Source organism: Zonotrichia leucophrys, chromosome 2, assembly GCF_028769735.1.
Source record: "Zonotrichia leucophrys gambelii isolate GWCS_2022_RI chromosome 2, RI_Zleu_2.0, whole genome shotgun sequence".
Classification (NCBI taxonomy): Eukaryota; Metazoa; Chordata; class Aves; order Passeriformes; family Passerellidae; genus Zonotrichia; species Zonotrichia leucophrys.
Window position 1 is genome coordinate 52067311 of NC_088171.1, and position 5124 is coordinate 52072434.

Consider the following 5124-nt stretch of genomic DNA (forward strand, 5'->3'; position numbering starts at 1 on the left):
TAAACAGCAATCTATTTATTCTCTGACCAGTTATCTATGGAGATTGAGCAAGAGAAAGCTTAATTTTATCCTTTGCAGTTATTCAGAACAGTCATCTTTATTGTAAGTCTTGCCAAAGAGATAAAGCCCATCCCATCCATAACATGTTGCTAAATTTAGAAATATAGTCAAAGCTACTACTGCCCTGAAGTACGACATCACTTGATTTCATCTGGGAGAAAAGAAACAGGAAGAAAGGGAATGTAATGTTTGCAAAACCTGATCTGTAGTCAGTTCAAAGACAGTGGTTTCTTGCTGGAAAGGCAATGGTAATTTAATTTTATATCCCAGCCACAGAAAGCTTTATATTAAGATAAACTGGAGCTTGATTACTTGCAGCACACCATGATTTAGGTTGGAATTTTAGAAGGAATATATTCTCCTTTATTATTTTGCTAGTCTTACAGTTTTCCTGTAACTGAATGCACACACTACTTTGCTAAAGAATTTTTTACTTGCTTTTTTCAAATAATTATACATGGACTTGAATGACAGAGTTATAAAAAATGCAAAACTACCCCGTTAAGCTTTAACTCTAAGTAACCACTCCGTATCAAAATAAAGAAGATAGACTTGGAGACAAGTCAGCATGAAACACATGGCACAGGAAAGCATGCTGAGAAACATAAGAAATTTGGGTGTAAACACACTTTCCAACATTTGTAGAGATCCAGGATACCCAGTTTATCAGAAGGATCAAATGTGTTCTGAGATTTGGGCAAAAAACAAAAAAAGAAACAAATGACATTTCATGCAATGCCAGGTTTTTGGTTTTTTTTACTAGGAAGTTGAAGCTCTTTGGAGCAGATTTCCTTTGAGCACTTCAGAGAACATTTTGCCTGCTGCCTGAGAACAGCGTTTGATAGGAAACAGTAGGTTTTAGGTTTCTGAAGGGTTTTTTGTTTTCTTGCCTTGTACAATAAAAAGAAGGTAGATCTAAAAAATTGCCACCTCATTTTTTCTGTTGCTTCTCTTGTAGCACTGCTGCACTTCACTTTCAGGGACTTTGAAATCTTTAAAGTCTTTGGAGCTGGAGCCTGCCACGTACAAAAGGTGTGAGCTTTCCTCTACCCCAGGGGTGGCAGCTGCCAGGAAAAGGCTAATAGCTTTTTGCAAGCAAAAGGAAAGCTTCTGATGTTCTCTCATCTAAGAGACTACAACTGAAGCTACCCCTAGCCAAGTAAGCAGAGAATTGTGTTCTTCTTTTTCTTTCCCCTGGGTTTTGTGGGAGAAAAACCCACAGTTTGCCAGGATCTGACTTTCCATCAGACTACTTGTGCTCCTGAGGATGAGGATCTTTCTCCATCCCCGGCGCCTGCCTTTCTTTATTCCAACACGACTGTCTCAAAAGTGGAGCCAGCAGGAGGGAATTTGTGCTTGTTGTTCAGGTCCTGCAAACCACAGTGCAGCCTAAGCTGCCAATTTGTGTGATTTTGCAGGAAAATGCACTGAGAATGACGAGGAAGGCACATGCTCTGCCTGTAGACCCTCACTGCAGGGGGATTCCTCACAGCTGGGGGAAGGAACTTCCTGCACAACCAAGCATTGGCTCAGTGAGTGCAAGTTGAGAGTCTGTAGCCACTATTTTCTATTCATTTAGGTAAAACAGCAAATTTTTTCAATGCAAATTAAGATCTGGATTCATTAAACTCTAATCATGGGAATGCTGGATCTGGTTTCCAGCAGAGTACTATAAATTTTTACATTTACTGGTACAGAACAGAAAAAAATGTGACAAAGCAAGTGTGTGACACGTCTCACTTGTGTCATTCATCTGTTTTCTTCTCCCTTGTGTGCTTTCAGTATCAAGTCATGTAGGGAATTTTTTTACTGCTTTTGCATTATGTTATGACCCTTTCTCTTCTTTGTCAGGCTGTTTGAACAGCAGACCTCTGCAGAGCCTGGTCTGTGGTCCTCTGACTTGAGGCGGGCTCACATCCAGTCTCTAATCTAAAGCTCAGCCCACTTCGTCCCACTGCTTTCTTAAGGAAGAGAGCTTCCCTTTAGTTTGCCAGTTTGAATGGTTGCAAAACAACATACCCAGCATTGTGAATTCAAAATTGAAAGAAAAGACTCTTACAGGTTTTATTCTACAGCTGCAATAATTGTGAAGACATGCTGCTGTTGCTGCACATCTCAATATTATAACATATCAAGGCCTTTCTGCAGGGTGTGTTATATAACCACCCAAAGATATTACAGCAATAGTAGTCTACTGCTGATTCTTAATTGCTGAGGGTAAATGCTTCTCTTCAGGAAAGGACTTTAAACCTAAATATTTTTATTTCCTCCAGGCGTCTAGCTACACCTAAGAGCCATTCACAGTCTGGGAATGTTCTTTTTTTGGAAGCAAAATTTAACACTATCTTTGGGCTACATACCTGAAGAAATTTCTTCTACTTGAAAGCACCTGTGCTCCCCTTCCTTAATTTCACTTGCTCTCTCCAACTGAGACCTCTTCTCATGCTTAGTCATTCAGCAACCAGAATTAGTTGTGGTAAGAACAGAGTTCATTACTTGATTTTGTTTTTGTTTTGTTTTGTTGTTCTGGGATTTTTTGTTGGTTTTGTTTGTTTGTCTGCTTGGGTTTTTTGGTTGGTTTGGTTTCATTTTGGCACTGTCAGATTTGTGAGCAGTCTATGGGTAAAAAAAAGTTCTTTCTGTAATTTGTCATGAGTCACAGGATGTAATTTGGCCAGTAATAGGACATCTTCATCTCTTGCCTTAAAAGACAAAATTTTCTTTTATAGATATATCATTAAAAAAAGAAGGAATCTATTTAATTATTTCTACATGTTTATTTTTCTTTGAGATGAAAAATAAGTTTCTAGAAAACAGAATTCAAGTTTCAAAAGACTGGCGCTTGTGTGGGAGCCTCTGTGTCTACACAGGGTATGTGTTTCCTGTGCAAATTGATATTTATGTATTCAAAATCATATCTAAACCAATTCTGTGAACAACTTGCAGAAGGTTTCAGGCTCCCAGTTGTGTAAATACTTCCTTGACTTTTAACTATATTCCTTTCCTGATTATTTAAATCCCCAATGATGGAAAGTAGTAATAACAGTGCTGTAGACTATGTGAAATAATAACAAGAAAGAGTGGAACAATCTGTCTAATCAGGAGATATTATAAATAGTATTGATATATATTCAATTTTCTTTTTATTTTGATAACTTTTTATGGATTCATTAAAAGTCTTAGAGGAACTGCTGCAGACACCAGACATACAAGTACCATTTACAGAAACTCATGCATGGTTTCTCTTTTTTTCCCCCCAAAAAAATTTACAATGGGAACCATGCTGTGCCCTTGTTTACTGTTTCTCACAGTAAACAAATGTATTGCATTTCATTCTAGAGAAGATGAGGGATGTCTTATCTCCCACAATGCATCAAATCCATCAATTTCTTGTATCATTTTGTTTCCTCTTGACTATATTTTCTTTACTTTTTCAACTGTTTTTAAATATTTTGTCCTTATCTGCTTCCATGAGTTCACTTACATCAATAGTCACAGATACTTACTTCTACTAACCCAGCTAAGAGTTTTGTTCTGCTTTTGCTGCTTTTAGTCTTTCATTTCATGAATACATCTTACATTTCTTTCTGAAATTTTCATTCCCTTATCCACTTTTACTGCTACCACATATCTTTTCTCACTTCATTACCAGACTTCCTTATTTAATTATCTTACTGCTTGTTCTGTACCCTTGTCCGTGTACTCGAGCTTTGTGCCCATCTTTGCACTAGAGCTCAATTACCTGCAGCTCTGATTTGGATATATTCTACATCTCATGTCTACCTATTTCATCTTGTGTTCTCACTTTATCTGTTTTTTATGGAAACTTCATATCTGAAGCTTTTTTTAGCTATAATTTCTGACTCTGGTTAATCAAATTTATGCTTTGAATTAATAGAACTTGAGCAGGTCATTCACATGAGGTTGATGGGGTGGGGTTTTTTTTGGTTTATTGTGTTTTAGGTGAGGGTTTTTTGATTGTTTTAGAGTTTAGTTATTTTGGCATTTTTACTTTTCTGTTTATTCGATTAATTGTTTCACCAGCCTTTCAAGTTTTGTTTTCTGCTTCTCCTGTAAGTAAGTTTTGTGCTTTTTTTAACAGGTCGGCTGCTGTAGTTAATTGCGCATAGGAAGTAATGCTAATCCATTAAAATAAAGATCACATGGAGCAGATGTCTATCACATCTAGTCCTTAATTTCAAGTCATTCTCAAACTGAGAACTACAAATAAAACAGTAGGCAGTGAAAAAGGCTGTGAAGGGAACTGTGGAGCAAAGCCAAGCCCACCATCGTAGAAACTCTACTACAAGAATATCGATAGATGCAATTGGCAGAGATTTAAAGACATTCCCTTTCCCCTATGAGCCACCAAAAAGGAAGAGGATGTGTTCTGATTTTTGAAAATTTTCTAAAAATAAAGGAGATACCAATAAACCAAGGAATTTTAAGTAGCAGCTGCTTCACTCAAAGCTGACTGCAATGAACTGAGGGCTTTACAGACCAAGGATGTTTTGAATGCTGGTGATGCTGGAGGTGGGGAGCATCCAAAAAGGAAACAAGAGAATCATCTTTAGGGGACACGGGGACCGAGACTCCTTGAACCGTGAAGTTTGACTGAGCAGCTGATGCAGGTTTATCTGAGATGCTGAGCTGCCTGCTGTTTGTTTATCCTACCCTTCTCAAGGAACCTGCACTTTGTGCTTATTTTCTGTAAATAAACAAGATTACACCAAATTATATACCTGGCTTCTATTTTTCATCTTAAGAGGAACGAGTGCCAGGATATATTGGCTAACTGCTTCAGCAAAATGGGTAATAGTAAGAATTTGTAGTGTAAATTTAGAGGAGGTGACAAAGTTATTTGAAAGATAGAGTACAGTGGATGACACCCATAAATCAGTGCTCTACATTCACATGGCTTTTAAAACTAGCCTGTCTCTAGTTAGCTATTTAATATTTTTCAACAATATAAATTTATTTTTAGAAAAAAAACATCTAGAGCCCCACTTGAGATCAAGCTTCATGTCCTAAAGAAACTGTAAATAGGGAGAAGAATACTGTTCC

General features: G+C 37.3%; 1 long non-coding RNA gene across 1 annotated transcript; it reads left to right on the forward strand.

Annotated features, from left to right (window-relative positions):
* Positions 1-2079: 2079 nt before the first annotated feature.
* On the forward strand, positions 2080-4795 carry LOC135443154 (uncharacterized). The gene is made up of 3 exons (XR_010438846.1): positions 2080-2209; positions 2334-2536; positions 4163-4795. It is a non-coding gene; the product is annotated as an uncharacterized LOC135443154 (long non-coding RNA).
* Positions 4796-5124: the final 329 nt, after the last annotated feature.